This window comes from Camponotus floridanus, unplaced genomic scaffold (assembly GCF_003227725.1).
Source record: "Camponotus floridanus strain SB8 unplaced genomic scaffold, Cflo_v7.5 scaffold3, whole genome shotgun sequence".
Lineage (NCBI taxonomy): Eukaryota > Metazoa > Arthropoda > Insecta > Hymenoptera > Formicidae > Camponotus > Camponotus floridanus.
Window position 1 is genome coordinate 1269468 of NW_020229436.1, and position 17425 is coordinate 1286892.

The window sequence follows — 17425 nt, forward strand, 5'->3', positions numbered from 1 at the left end:
TATTCTTCATTTATATTCAAATTTCCTTTTTATATAATTTAATTATTTAGTGCACGCAGTTAAGCCGCATTTCTTAAAGAAAGAAAAGAAAAGTATACATATCGATACTAGAGAGCACGAGACACGATAAAGACAGCGCGATATATAGCTGTCTCGCTCGCACTCTTTTGTTCGAGCGTCGAGCGAGAGAGACGGCTATCGGATACCTCTAAGGCCGATATTACATTTGTCGTACGACAAATTTTATAAGCACATTGATTGACTGGGAGATAATAATTTTTTGAATCTTTAGAAACTTTCTATCTTGCAGTCAATCAATGTGCTTAAAAAATTTGTCGTACGACAAATCATCGTTATCGATGAAAGTAATGTCAATTGAAAAATTGTATCGTTCACGTACTTCTTGTTGCGTGATTGATTATAGTTCCTGTCTCGCATCGTTATTTGCATTTCGTATCGATTATTTGGTGGAACGAAATCACTCTTCCGTCAATTTTATACAGCGGAGAAATTTATTATATACTGTAACCGAGTATCGAGATAGCGTTAAGTAACGTTTCAGAAATGCTGAATGAGACATCGGGCGTATGTTTTATTTATAATTTATCGGTATATAAGTGATAATAATTGTATTAAAGAAGCATATCGTCCGTGAACGACATTCATGCTTTGTGTTCATAAATCGCAATGTATTACATTGTGCCATCCATAGACGTAGAAACATATATACGTATGTATTATATATATTATTATTATATATATTATTATTATATTATACGTCTATGGTGGAAACGCGCGGTCTATATATATATTATATATCTATGGTGCCATCTTACATTAATTTTATATATATTTGCATATTTTATATTTGCTCCATGATTTACGTGGATTTTACTCGTCAAAGCAATCCTTACATGCAAATGAGTATTGGTAGCGTCGAATAAAGTCACAAATAAAGTCTCGGGAATACTCAATAAATTTTCAAAAGTATCAAACAACGAAAATATTAGCCTAACTCGGTATTATATCCTATAATGCTTTCTCTCTCGTTTTTGCGCCGTGCGTGAAGGACGCAACATCGGAATGTTCCCCCACTATTCTACCCCTACTTTCTCTTTCGCTGCCGGGCCCGCGTCATGTTGGTGGGAGTGTGACGTCAGTGACGTAGTTGTCGCGCGTGTTATCATACGTACGTTACAAAGGTCGCGTCTTTTCGTAAGATTTTCTAACAATAAGTCGGTCAAGTCAAGTTATAATCTTTCAGTCCCGGGAGTGTCGCGCTCGCGAGTGAATTGCGGCAAGTGATTACGTGGAAAAGTGTCTCATTTCACGTCGTAAGAGCATGGAAACATGGCGTCACATTGCGTACATCGTGCTTGTCTATCGCCGGCGTGAGAATTATTCCGATATCTAATTTCCTATGAATATTTCTCGTCTCGTCGAAACCGCGAGTGTGAGTGAATTTCGACAGTGAAATTGATTTACGCAGGCGAAGTCACGCGATTAACTTCAACTCGTTGCGTCGCGAAAGAGACGACAATATGGCGCTTTTGCGACGACAATATCTGCGTCGCGCATAATGGCCAACGACGTCGCGTGAGTTTGCTTGAAATTTCCAGTTTTGTCGCGAGTGAGTGAATTTTGACAGATGGACGAGATTCACGCGGTTAGGTTAGGTTAGCGCTTTCGAATTCGGTGAAAAGTGCGTCGCAATAAATCGAAATGTGCGGTAACGAATGCGCGAAAATCGTCGTCGGACGATTATTCGGACCCGAGATATTTCGAATAATAAATGATCGCGCGCGGACAAATATTCGATCGTGTGAAACACCGCCTCGAAAATGAATATCGCGTCGCGGAGTGTCAAAATGCACAAAAACGGGGACGACTCGAACATTCGTTATAAATTTTCTGGTCTTGTTGGACATCGCCCTGAAATGAAAACGACGCCATGGACGTGAACGTCAAACACGATCGACGAGAGCGGGGCTCATACATCGTTTCGGCTCTCGGGTTGCAGTTGTGACAATGACGGTGAGTGTCAATTTAAAATAAAAATGATCAAATTTAATAGAGTATCGATGCTTTGTTTTATTCCATGTTAAACACGCGAGTGTCAGTATTATCTGCTATTTTATTGGTATAGTTCGATTATTATGGTAAGGGATTTTTTCGTGATATTTCAAACGAATGAGCGAAATTATCGATGTTCTATTAAATTTAAACAATTCTTTTATTTTTTCTATAATTCTGTGTATAATTGTTTTTCCGCAAATTGTAAAGTACGCAAAATTTAATTTAAAATATATTTAAAATATATATAAAATTTAAAATATATTTAAAAAATATGGAAATGTATGAAAAAATATATAAAAATGTGCATTACACGCAAGTGAATATTATCTGCTATTTTATTGGCATAGCTCGATTATTAAAATAAAAAATTTTTTTGGTAACATATCAAGCGAATGAGTGAAATTAACGATATCCTATTAAATTTAAACAATTCTTTTATTTTCTTTACAATTCTGTGTAATTGTATTGTTTTTGCGTAAATTGTAAAATGCACAGGAATTTGATATCAAAATATATTAAAAAATATGGAAATGTATGAAAAAATATATGAAAAGTACATGAAAGTACATAAAGGGAATATCGATGGTATTATAATTCGAGACAAATTATTAGTTTTACATATATATTATAAATATTATTAGTTTTACATATATTATAAATATTATATTATAATTTGGAATTTTTGAGATTTTAATACAGTTCGCGTAAAAAAAATCTCTAGAATTTAAACAAGTAAGCAAATATTTTTATTCTACACCTAGTAAAAAAAATTAATTTAAAATAAAATATTAAAGACATATTTTGAAAAGAGCGAACAACTTGAAACAACAATTGTTATTTTCAATAATTGATAGCATTAATAATTAATATTTCGCTTTAAAATATTTTCTATTATTAATTTAACTATGTTAATGTTTACTATGTTAATATTATAACTTACATCAGTGTTAGAGTGTTGCTAAGAAATTATTGATTTTAACAAAATATTTATTTATCAAAGTACAATACATGTAAAAATATACTAAAATATCGAAATATACACAGTAAAAAATTGTGCGCCCATCTATTAAAATTTTCTTGTGTTACCACGTTTTGATTAGTACTTTAATGTAAAATTAACATACAATTTATGTTATTATTTTTATAACGTTTTCATATGTTACATTCAACTGTCAACTTTATAACTTAACACTTTGTATATATCTCTTAGCAATGGAATATTATTTTGAGTATTGCTAACATAATCATTTTAAATAATTACCATGTCTCAAAGTCAGCTTAGCATTCTAAGAAAAGTTAAACTAAATCTTTAAATAATCTTGAACTTTGATATACAAAATAATCAAATTTACTAAAATTAAATGTTTCTATTACAAATAATTTAAATGAAAATAATTACTATTATATGTTAATGTCCTCAACATTTCTTATGAGTTATTGTAATTATTTTTTCATGTAATTTTTAATTAATTTGTATGTTATTTTTACATTACATTTAAAGTCACTATAACAGAAATAAATATAAAGTATTGTGTTAATTATTTAACATTTTTAATTTGTCAATTAGTAACATACGAATGAGTTATTTTAACTTAAAATTTAGAGTGGACTTTCTGGGACATGTGAAAAATGATAAAAATTAACATTTTATTTTTTACTGTGTATAAATATTAACGGATTATTACGGTTTATTATTTTATCATTTCGCGTCAATTTTCGAACTTAGAAGAGGATAACGACACGTATAATAGATGCAATCGTAATCGAGAGGGGAAAGCAAAATATCCTTACGTATCTTGCCGGATACTTTAAGCTCGTATACCGATCCGTCGACGAGTACGCGAGTGGTGCTTCATCCATATTCAGCGATCGCCGAGGAAACGGACGGAGAGAACGGATGCTACGGGGGGGAAGTTGGGTTCCGGAAGTGCACGGAGCAGACGAACGTTACACGCTCGCGATACGAAACACGCTCCTCAAAGCGCGTACGATCAATATTCCATTTTGCGACCCTTTTGGAATGCCATCTCTCTATGTGTCGCGTTTCTTTCTTATCTTTCTTTTATTCACCTTTGTACTTAAAGTCGAACAGAGTCTTCCGATTTCTTTCAATGCATATACGTCTCTACGTCGCGCCTTTTCAGCGGCATCTTTTCTGATGGCAAAAGTTATTTTTTTAATATCATGTAAATTGATTTTAGAAACCGTTCTTCTCATTATGATGAGTATAGTTTGTCAAATATCGATCGATATCTCACGCGGCAATTATACGCGAAATATTTTCTTCTTGGAAATATCAAAATAATGCTAACAATGTTTCTGAAATTTGTTGTTTACGTAATAGAATATTTAATAATATTCCGAAATAGCGATGTAAATTCTCGGGTCAGGATAACTCAGGATGAAAACAATTTTACACTCGAGATTGTTGCAATAAGAAAAATATAGAGCTGGTCGAGAATTTATGAACTATTATAGCTCAGATTTGTCTTTAGACAGAAATGGACATCGCAGACATCCTTGAAATGAATGCGATTTATTTTCCATTCCGATTTTCTTTCGGCGCAAGGTTTCCTCTACGTTTCTCGACATCTTTACAGTGCACATATTTTGCTTTAATTGCTGCTATTAATTCTCTTTATCATTACCGAAAATTTATCTCAGAATTATTCTTGAGATTGTAATAATAAGAGAAAGATATATATATATATATATATATATATATATATATATATATAAGATGATTCCGAGTCTAATTATATTCAACGTGAATTATGAAATTAAAACAAACAAATCTGTCACAAATATTTACATCTAAAGTATCTCTTTATTTTTATTCGCTGTGGTTATATTTATTTTAAATATACGGAAAAAATAATTTATTTATATTTATGTTCAAACAGCTTTATTTATACAAATGGATTTTAAATATTTATATAAAATTAAAACAATTTTTGTTGTATTTTTCTACTTTATGTATAATATTAAATTATCTCAATCTTCTGAAACCTTAGTTTTTAATAATTTCTGATTGCATAATTTGTTTCTTCAAATTCACGCGCTTTGAAAATTTGAATTTCAAATCCATTTGAAAGAGAATTATTAAAATATTTTTCGATAATATGGTACATATTTGACACATTTTGTACCAACGTACGAAGCCAGGGATAATACATGAATGAAAGAAAAATCTGCGACACGCACATAGGGAATAGGGGAAAGGAAGAGGAAAACTCTGTCGGAACCAATGGGATATAAATCGCGTCTGCTTTGAAGATGCTCGCGATATCTCAGGCGACTTTATTCGTTCTTACGCGACTTAGAGGTATCTTCGCCTTTTCGCATTCGTCGTTTGATCACTGAATATGGATGAGAAGCTTCGAATATGAAGAACTCGTATTTTAGCCGCCGGCAAAAAGCAAATAAGTTTCAGGCGCGAATAACACGCATGATTATATCGATATTCGCCTCGTTTTACGTTATCTCCTGAATAAGACGTAGATGGTGAAAGACATCTTTCACGATATCGAATATCGGAACATCTCGTTAGACGGATGTTCTTTTTGTAGCCGAGTATTGACGTATGTGTGCGCAACACACATAGAATAATTTCCATGTAATATTCAACAATTTTTACTTTTCCTCTAAATAAACATCAGCGTGATCGTGAGGAAAGATTTAAAAAGTCTTATTTTGCAGAATTTGCGGAAAACAGAAAAATATAGGAAATATATCAAAAAAATATTTAAATTTTTATATCCAAATTTAACAACACAACGCGAGATTGTACCGTGAAGCGTATGTACATGCATGTTCTCTCCAATATCAAAAGGGTCGTGCGCGCTATCATTATGCAGCACAGTTCGCATTATCTACATCGTGCTGCTTTAATGGCCTCCTCCTCTACTCCGGACGCATATTAGAGACGGGCGGATTGACCGGATTGAACATGACCGCACGAAAAGTTTGCTTCGAAGATGTGCAATCGCTTTAGCAGCGGAAGCGCTGAAATGGCAATCCCTATGCATCGCCCCGGGGAGGTTTCCGGGCCCGTTCTCCAAAACTCCGAATCGGAGTGGCGGTGCCACGAAAGCGATTGGACAGCGAAACTCCCCTGGTGAGCTTCGGCCCGGCGTATAACCGCGGATTAACCTCGTAATGCATCTCGTGCCTTAACTTTACATACTAACTCGTAATACAACGCGTGTAAACTCGCTCTGGTTGTCCAGTCAGCGCGCGCTCGCGTTTGCGAATTTACATAACACAGGTAAAGCCATGGCGCACGGACCAATGATACGCCCCAGCATCAGTTTCGCGAGAATAATATACCGATTTACGCTGCGCGTATCAATGGTGACCGACGCGTGTAAACTCATTTCGGCCGTCTGATTTCCACGCGGATAAAATCTATCGCACGCAAATTTATACAGGCCGTAAGCACGGTCAACTCTCGATCAATGGAATTCCGGCTTCGCGAGAATAAAATGTCAACTTACCTGCTAGACCACTTGTATCGATTGATATTGATACGCTTCAAGCTCTTGTTCTCTCGTATATTTCGTATACAATAGGCCTAATGCGTAATTATATTGGTCTGGGAATATTGCAATATGACCTCAAGATAAATAATATGGAAACGGTACGGTAGTAAGGGTATGTTTAGATGGAGCAAACTTCACCATGCTTGATTAGAACTAGTTATGTTATTTCAAATTAATATCTCGAATTAGGGAAATTCTGAAATTAAATATATGTATTATATATAAAATGAATCAGATTGTCTCTCTACAATATGATCAAGTGTGCTTTGCTTAACAATTAATATAGTAAATATATTTATTAAATATATTAATTAAATATATTAATTAAATATATTTATTAAATATATTAATTAAATATATTTATTAAATATATTTATTAAATATATTAATTAAATAGATGTATTATATATAAACTGAATCAGATTGTCTCTCTACAATATGATCAAGTGTGCTTTGCTTAACAATTAATATATTAATATTAATATATTTAAATTTAAGACATGGAAAAAATTTCATACATACAAATAAAGAAATATAAAGTACAATTTTGAAAAAATATATAGCTGATATATAGAGAGGGAAACAGCAATAAATTAAATTTTTGAAAATAATAGTACAATAAACAATAAACAAAAAAATAATTATGTTTTTAAAGATATGAATTTTACATTTACATAAGAGAGAGTTCTCTATTGTGTCGCGCAATATTGCAGCTATCAGTCTTACATTATTATAATGAAACTACGATTTTAATGTAACAATGTTACATTACGTGAGACGTGATTGCGATGTAACGTTTATATCATTTATTTGCATTCAAATATTTGTATAACTGTATATATTACAACTAAAATGTATATTTTGGAAAGAAAAACTATGTATTCATAAAAAATAGAAAAATTTTTAAAATAATACATTTAAAATAATACTATAAACTTTTTTTATTTGATGCACGTTTTGCAAAATTTATTTATAAAATATATTGTATGAAACTAAAACGTATCATTTCATGAAAAATTGAAAATAATAGAGTTTTAATTTCATTTGTAATAATTTTATAATTCTTGATCATTTAAACAAATAGGCTCTATTTTAATAATTTTATAGTCCTCTTGATTTAAAGAAATCATATATTTTTCATCAGTAATCATATAATAAGAATATGTTATCCTGTAAATATGTTACCATGTAAATTAAAAAGTTCTAGTTATATATATAGAAACAGAGAAAGATCTAATTATCCATAGTTTTATGTTTTATAATATGTGTTTTAAAGCTAGCGTATATATATATTATTTCGTAAAAACTAAAAAATATTCCTAACTTTGTTTCAATAATACTATAATTTTTGATACATGAAATAAATATAGTTCTCTCTTTCTGTTAAACTAAAGAAAATACCTCTTGGAAAACAAATAAATGTCAAACTCACGTAGTATTTCACTTTGTCATGCGAGATATTTTTTAAATATTTGTTAGTTTTTAAAAGATTTATAGTTTTACGTGAATTATAAAAAAATAGTTTTATTTTTTAAAGCAGAAAAACGCTGAAAATAAAATACACACGAATAAACGCACACATGTACAAATATCTGGTATATGAGACACTGGTCGATCTTTGATAGTTTTTATTACAGAAAGCAGTTTAGGTTATATGAACATAGATGATATCGAGCATATTCTTGCATTTTCTCTAAAGAATTCTTGAGAAAGGTATCTCGTTACGTTATTTGTATTAGTTGTATGCGCACGTTTTTTCGCGACTATTTTATTTTATGTTTTTTACTTTTGAAAGATACAATTTTTTTAAAATTATAAATATTTAGAAATTTGAAAAATAATAAGGAAAATCGTGCAAAAGTAAAACGAATCGTTGAGTGAATCTCGCTTCTTAGTTCGTTAGAGCTTGAGACATTTTCTTTGATTTAACAACCAGAGAGAACTATTTATTTAATGTATCAAGAATTATAATACTACAGAAACAAAGCTAGAATTATTTATGGGTTTTTACAAAATAATAGCTAGCTTTCACCATAAAATATAATCATAACTAAGCACTTCTTTCTTTCTCTTCCTTTCTCTCTCTTTCTCCCTCTCTCTATTTTCATTAATAACAGTAATAAAATTAAATTAGAATTTAAATATATGAAATTAAATGTAGAGATATACTCATATTATATGACTACTGACGAGAATAGACCGGAAAATATATTCATATTACATGATTACTGATGAGAATAGACCGGAAGAAACTCATGGTGGAGGAGGAAGGCGATATTTCACTTATAAATCTCTTGTGAGGAATTATACGTCCGGAGAAGACATGCTATTAATTCCGCATATATCGTATAATATAGATAATAAGTTTCTATTATTTTTTTCATACTTTTTTTCGAATATCTATGGTCGATTTGATCGTGTATATTATAATGATCTCAACAAAACCACTCATGTAACATTTTAAGCGTTGATAATTATTAATTTTGAATCAGGCTCGGATGGAACATAATTATAGAAGCTCGAGGGAGAAACAAACGACCCAAATGGGATTTAAAGCCGCCATTGCACGAGAATCGCATCGCGATTGTTAAGCAGTAATAATAACGTCGATCTCGTTGATGATAACATTGATAATGAATACGTGTCGAACTCGAGAAAACAAAGAAAAATCGTCAATTAACAGGGAATAATTAAGTGCTAGAGTAGAATGTGATCAAATTGTGATTATTTTTAATGAAAGAAATCTAGTTTGTATAAAAAATCATATCGCAATTTGCATGATGTAATATGTACAGCTGATGTATAAATTTGGTAAATCATTATTATTTAATATTATTAATAATAAAATAATTTAATAATTATTTTTAATTAAACACAATATAATAATACATATATATATATAAATGTGAAAATGTTCTTTTATAACATGTAATTTTATAAAATAATATAAAATATGAAATTTGAATATTTCGGAAAAATTGCGATGAGTTTATTTTAGAAAATAATAAATAGAGAGATATGTATATAAAAATACAATAATGTTCTAGAATTTAAAAAAATTAGAGAAAACGTTTATTGTTTAAAGCATAAATATTTACAAGGAATAACGAATCCCGAAGGTATTTTCGCGATGAAATGATGAAGGTGATTTTCGGTGTTTCTCGATGCGTAGAGTTGCCGGTGTAATTATACCGATATCAGTCCCTATTACAGCAGGAACGGCTGGCGGGCGTCGATACTTTCCGATAGAACGCGGCTAAGGTTAATATCGTCCATGGATGCACTCAGCTCTCGGCCTGGGTAACACTGATAGCGAGCGGAAGCGGAAAATCGATTCGTTCGCGGCCAATGTAACCCGTCGCCGTTTAAGAGATGCACGGCATGGAAAGTAGCACGGCGGATCACTCTCTTCGTGAGCGCATCGATGCCTTAATGCAATTTGCAAGTCGATGTAAAAAAAACGCATTCCCAACGAGCCGTGTCTCTTTGCCGAGATCTTGGAAAAATAAGCCTGCGACGATAATCATGGGATAAATCGAAGTACAATTTGCTCGGTAGAGCTATTACTTACGGTTTGATAAATGTGCAATATTGCTTGGCTTATTTATAAAAATCGAGTTTCTTTGCATTTTAAATCGAATTAAATGGATTAAAAGATACTTTGCTGGAATCTTTTTTTTGATATAGACTTGCAATTGTTTATTTGATATAGACTTGCAATTGTTTATTTGTCGACAACACGATTCCAATCTTTATTCGCGGCATCATGGAATCCTAATATTTTCATAATCTTTGTCCTGCGATGTAATATCACGGTTCATTCTGTCTAGAATGAGCTGCAATGCGAGTATCTTGCGTCTCGGGTCGCATAATAAACCGCAATTTTCGAGACAATTAATTTATTACAGCTTATATCAACAAAAGCAAAATGAAAGAAACATTCTTTTATTTTGCTTTTGTTGATATAAGCTTAAGTTATTATTTAAAATCCATGTCTTTCCTTAATATATGAAATTTTTATCTTACATCTTTAAGATATCTTTATACACGGTAAAAAATAAAATGTTAATTTTAACATTTTTCACGTGTCCCAGAAAGTTCACTCTAAATTTTAAGTTAAAATAACTCATTCATCGAACGTTACTTATTGAAAAACTAAAAATGTTAAATAATTGACACAATACATTTATTTTGTTATTGTGACTTTAAATATATTGTAAAAATAATATATTAAAATTAATTAATTAATTAAAAATTACATAAAAAAATAGTTACTACTCACAGTTAATAACTCGTAAGAATTATTGTAGGACATTAACATATAATAGTAGTTATTTTAATTTAAATTATTTGTAATAGAAACATTTGATTTTAGTAAATTTGATTATTTTGTATGTCAAAGTTCAAGATTATTTGAAGATTTACTTTAACTTTTCTTAGAATGTTAAACTGACTTGAAATAATATTAAAATAATATTCCATTTCTAAGAGACATGTACAAAGTGTTAAGTTATAAAGTTGACACAAATGTAATACATGAAAACGTTATAAAAATAATAACATATAAGTATGTGTGTTAATTTTACATTAAAGTACTAATCCAAACGTGGTAGCACAAGAAAATTTATTTTAATATATGGACGCACAATTTTTACTGTATTTTAATGTAAAAAAAATGTTCAATTTTAAATATCTATTGTGATATGGATGTTTGTATATTCATGTATATCAATTGCATTATTTACACTTTGCGGTCTGTGGTAAAAATGCAAATTTAATTTATATTATTAGAGATTTCACGATATTTACAATAATATATGCGCAAATTTATACTAATGCGAAGAGAACTTTCTCTTTGCATTGAAGTATATACTTACGACAGTTAGGATAGTTGAACAATCGCTAGCGATGGTCAATGTCAAACTGTTTTGGTTACAACACGAGTAGCTCGTTGAGGCCGAACTGTATCCCAGGATCGAACCGGTGGTACGCCGCAGCACTTCCTCCTCGAGGTTCGCGGTTCCACTAGGAATTTCAGGTCCCTCCGCGCCACTCTGTAGAGACTCTCGGAGCGCCTCAGAAATGACCGTAGAACGCTGGTCGAGAAACCGGCTATATATTTTAGAGACTCAACTTTGCAGCCCAAATTGCGGCGGCGTCAGTTTAAACGCGAATTTCCTACCAACTTTATGACTCCACGTACCACGTCCGTGATAATTAATTTATAATGTAAAGTAATATTTAAAATATAAGAAAGAAAGAGGAGAATACAGAATTATTTCGGAGTCAAGTTTATACTGAAAAAAAAATAAATAAAGAAAGAAAGAAGAACTATTTACGAAAGAAGAATTTTTTACAGAACTATTTAATATCTTAGGAAGCAATTAGAGAACGGACGAGTAATGCGGCTTTCTTTCTATTTTTTTTTTTTTTTTTAATTCCACGTTTCTTATGCTGCCGTAACAATATTTTATACGAAAAGAGCTCCATTCTCTCTGTTTGCCGCGTGTTTTTGTGTGATAAAGTTCACGCTTGCGTAAAGCCGAGCTCTCGATTCGCTTAACGCGCCAATGTCGCGAATAACGGCGGCGTTAATTCCCCGTAAAGTAAACGCACGCGCCAGTTACTCGTCGATGAGAAAGGAAGATAAAAGACGCGGGCCCGACACACGGGTCGCGAGCTCTAAAACCGGAATGAAATCCGGAGGAGAGAGAGAGGACCTAAATATTCCGCACCCCGGCGAATATTCGCGGTTCGACGAAACTCTATCCGTCTGAATAACGCCCGACTCGATTCGAATGAACTTTTCGTGCGGAAGAAACCCGCCGGTCGGAAGAAGCACCGCGCACCAGGAAGTAACTTCATCCCCTCCCTCTCTTTCTCTTTCTGTCTTACGGAGAATCGTCGGGGGTAAAACTACTTGCCGAGCGGAAGCAACTTGAGTCGATCACCGTGCTTGAGAAATTCGCTCTTGTACGTACGACTGTGATAATGTTTCGAGATTTCCGCCCACGAAGACTGCTACGAATCTCGAAGCGGAGTGTGATACGACGACGCTTTCCGTTTACAATTCCGTCCTTTCAGATCCCAAACTTACGTTTTGTCGAGAAATTGTTTCTTATAAAGCGATTAAACTTTCGCGGGGTATACATTTAATATATTAAATATAAAATTCTGAGGTTGATTTCATTACCACTATGATGCAGCAATGACATCGTGCTTACACAGTAAAAAAAATTGTTAAAATTATCCATATGTTGAAATTTTTTTTGTATTACCACGTTTTAGTACTTTAATGTAAAATTAACATACCAACCTATATATGTTATTATTTTTATAACGTTTTCATGTGTTACTTTTATGTCAACTTTATAACTTAACACTTTGTATATGTCTTTTAGAAACGGAATATTATTTTGAGTATTTTTAACGTAATCATTTTAAACAATCAACATGTCTCAAAGTCAGTTTAACATTCTAAGAAAAGTTAAAGTGAATCTTTAAATAATCTTGAACTTTGACATACAAAATAATCAAATTTACTAAAATCAAATGTTTCTGTTACAAATAATTTAAGTTAAAATAACTAAAATATAAATTAAAATACTATTATATGTTAATATTCTCAATATTTCTTACGAATTTATTTTTTTGTAATTAATTTGTATGTCATTTTTACATTACACTTAAAGTCACAATAACAAAAATAAATATAAAGTATTGTGTCAATTATTTAACATTTTTGGTTCGTCAATAAATAACATACGACGAATGGTTATTTTAACTTAAAATTTAGAGTGGACTGTCTGGGACATGTAAAAAATGTTATAATTAACATTTTATTTTTTACTGTGTATATATGCTAATATTGTCACGCGGATGCTTTTACATTTTTTTTCAATTTGTGCAATGGAAATTAAGAATAGAAAAGGGATACATACGTAAGGAATTAAGAGCGGCGATTAACAGGATAGAATTCTTATACAAGGAAAGGGTGGAGTTGAGAACAGTCTGGTGCAAGCGCGCTTGCGGGATTTAACAGATTGCTACAATGTTGCAGCTTGGTAGATAACAACAAGAGAATTTGCAACATAGTAATATGCGAGTTACGCTGTAGGAAATTCATTGTAGGAAATTTATCGAATTTCTCCAGACACAAAGAACTTTTTATTACCCATATATTACATACATATGCGTTGTACGCAAATAAATAAATATGATTTATAACTTAATTTGCAACACAACTTGCAAAAATAGAAAAAGGATATTCGTAAAATTATTGTTATTAATTTTTACAAAAATATTAATATTATTATGTTTATATTTACATATAAGATTGTCACAAAATTGTGAAAAGATGGACAATCAATAGATTTATAAACGGAACAAATTTTGTAACAAATTTTCATATCTTGATCATATTATAGATGTATAATAGATTTTTTTAATAAATCAGAAGATCAATTTCTTAAGATTATAGTAAGTATGATGTAAGAAAGTAGCGTCCGCTCGTCTCTGTTTACGATCATCATGTAAACGTTGTTTCTCGTCACATTTTACGATGGATGACGGGACGACGAGTGATCGATCGCAAAAAACCGGCGAACCGACATCGATAGGGCCGGACACGTTTGTCACTTGAAGTCGCGATCGATTGGCCACGACAGTATCCACGACGACGGGGTGTTTGCGAGGGTTCGTCAAAAGCGGGGTAATAAAAAAAATGCGGCAATGCGAGAAAAACAAGAATGGAGTCTGTCGGACGGCAAGGAAAATTCGAAAAAACAACACGAAAGAGTTGCGAAAAGAGTCGTAAAAATTGAAGGACGGCGAGCCGATGAAAATGAAAAGGGTGTCGATTTAGCGGAGCAACAGTGATCGAGCAAATTGCAAATGCGGCGGTGCCAGAGTTGATGAAGAGAGGGTGTAATGAAAACACGAGCCAAACGATTAATCTTCTTTGTCATTTAAATCGGGGCTGATGCGTGTATTACGTGGCAATGGTCGCGTTGTCAATCGTTATTGGACTGATTATCGATTTATTGTAACCCTCTCTTTTTTACGCACCGCAGAAGGGATTGCAAGGATTAGTGGGGGATACACATCGATGATAATTGAAATTCGAATATCGATAACGGGATGTTTATGCAATAATATATTATACCTTAATAAAAGTGGCGATAGCGCAAGCTTAGGACAGCCGGAACATGTTACAGATTTAATATTGAATTTTCCTTTCTATTGAAGAATTTTTCTCCCTTGGATCGGAAATTCTTTCTTTTATGCGCTCTTTATATTTTTATTTTAATCGTTCGTCATTCTTTTTTCGCTAGATTTTAGAAGCACGCTGTTTGAACTACAAAAGAAATTGAAGATATCTTTTAAGAAAAAATATAATATTTTTATAGTATAAAATTATTGGAAATATATAAAGAAGATTAAATAAAAATGCCTGATGAGATGTTTTAAATAATCTTTTTGGCTTATATATATATGTTTTTTTAAAAAAAATCTTTGAATAAAATTGATTTCTGAAATTCTTGAAATTGCAAGCTTTAATCTACTTAATAAAATAGCCGCCTAAATATGTAACAAAGCGAAATGTTCTTGAAATGCTCACGATATTGGAAGTTTGACATTTAGTTTTTTCTTTATAAAAAGCTTTTACTCTTTGCCTGATTTTTGCACTTTATGACATAACTGCTAAACATGACGAGAAGTTCTTATTTATTCGCGCTGGAAGATCTCGATTTTTCAAAGAAAAAAAATCAACACAACCGACATGGCGACGTCGGAATATTGGCGGGAGTATACAACGACTCTATTTAAGAATCAAGATCCGGTAAAGTTGCAACGGTTAGACGTCATGCCGGAAATCTAGGGAGTTATGTAAACCCAATTCCGGAGCGGCAATCGAATGCACGGCGGAACCATTCGACTTTTCAACTTTCCGACTATGGGACTTGCGAATTGTTGCAGAGCTTCGAAGTTTCGTCTCGCGAAATCAATGGCGATTACAATAGGCCGCCTGACGTTGGTTGCTATATGAAAACTTTGCTCACGTTACTTGCGCTACCGAGCACTTCCGGTGCTCTCGAGAACAAAATCTCGAAATTCTGACGATCTGTCTAAATCTAACTGACAAAATCCCGCCTGTAAATCTTAACTTTTGTGCCGTTTCTTTCTTGCGGAAGCGCAGACGAAGCTAAAAGAGTCGATAGATTTTGTACAATACGTTAAAAGTTTTGATCGCATTTAATTGTATGTCAAATGTGAAAAGACAATCTGTAAAAAGCAATCTGTTAGAAACAATTCACAAGTTATTTTTCATAAATAAAAAAATGAGAACGCGAGAAAAATTTTATAAAGATGACTCATTTATACGATTAACATTTATATAATTCTGATAGAGGAAGAAGAGCAATTCTTTCACTTTTCTCAAATGATACAGAAAAGTCGAATTGTACCATATTTATTAGTATTTTATTTTTATTATTTCCGATATTTATGCATTCTAATTAAACTCGCACAATATCTGTACATAAATTAAAAAACAAATATTCAATCTATTGTATCTATTATACCTGTGTATTAAGGACGTTGAGAACTATTATTATATTTAAATGTTTGCAACATCTGTTCAGTGAGATCATAATTAATTTTGATCATAGTATGTATTTGACAATTTAAATGCAATGATGATGCGCTTTGGAGTCGATTGATTTAGCGTGAGCGATAACAGCTGAAATTGACAAAACCGGACATCGGTAATCAACCTTAATGAGAAACAAGCTGTTCCTCGTAAAAATATGATCGATTAAGTTCTTAAAATTTTGCAGGGCCAGCATGTCGGAAATTACGTTTCTATCTCAATGTGTAGTGAGGTTTGCGATTTATGACTCGTAGTTTCCTGCCAACTCTATTTTTTCATCTTTTCTTTCTTATATTCTTTTAGAGTCTTCCCGAAGACTTTTGTTTTTCGATGGTTAATATCATAAATAGCTCTTTCATTTGTTAATGTAAGACAGAATTGCAAGATTATTTTCAGCAATTTTGCAATAAACGTTGAAATATTTAATATAACAAGATGCATCTTTTCTTAATTGGAATTTTTGTAGTAAATTGCAGCTAAGTTTTTTTTATTTAGATTTTATTTTTACACATGCCGACTTTTTAATAGAAAATTTTTAGAATTAAATAACATCACTTATGCAGAAAGAGATTAACTGATAAAAGAGATTAAATATGTATAAAGAGTTAGTTAATAAATTATTAAGATAAGAAAATTTATAATGATAATCGTATAAAAAAGAACATTAAAATATTAAATATATATTAAATAGGAAAAAAGATGTAAAATTATTAAATTATAATAAAAGTTGAATTGAAATAAAATGAAAATTGAAATCTACTTCAATGTTATTGACGGGCTCATATATTTAATTCGACATCATCCTAATAACATATAAAAATGTTAAAGTAATGTTTATATAACTTGAGAATTAAATTTTGGGAATGAAACGGTTAAATATTTTAACAAATAGTACAAGGAGTGGAAAAAACCATGTTTGGATAACATTTTTTGCATGGCTAAATTTTTTTAAATGTTTGGCGTGACCTGAAAATGAAAAGCTTTTAAACCTTAATTACTGGAAATAGGCTGAGAGAAACTTGAGAAAACATGTCTGAATAACATTATTTAAAAGCATGGTATGCGAGCAACGCTGCATTTATATCTTGCATTTTCCTGCGCATACTCTTCCTCAGCATTACGTCTCTCATAAAATTAATAGTATGTTAATGTAAAA

The 17425-nt window shown here is 31.7% G+C and overlaps 1 protein-coding gene across 2 annotated transcripts in view; it reads left to right on the forward strand.

The window, feature by feature from the left end:
• The first annotated feature begins 1172 nt into the window (after positions 1-1172).
• Positions 1173-17425, forward strand: part of LOC105257340 (nephrin) — a 243633-nt gene continuing 227380 nt past the window's right edge. For both annotated transcript variants that reach the window (XM_011267899.2, XM_025409989.1), the window contains exon 1: positions 1173-2034. The gene's annotated coding sequence lies outside the window, so the exon portion shown is untranslated. The remainder of the gene's footprint in view (positions 2035-17425) is intronic.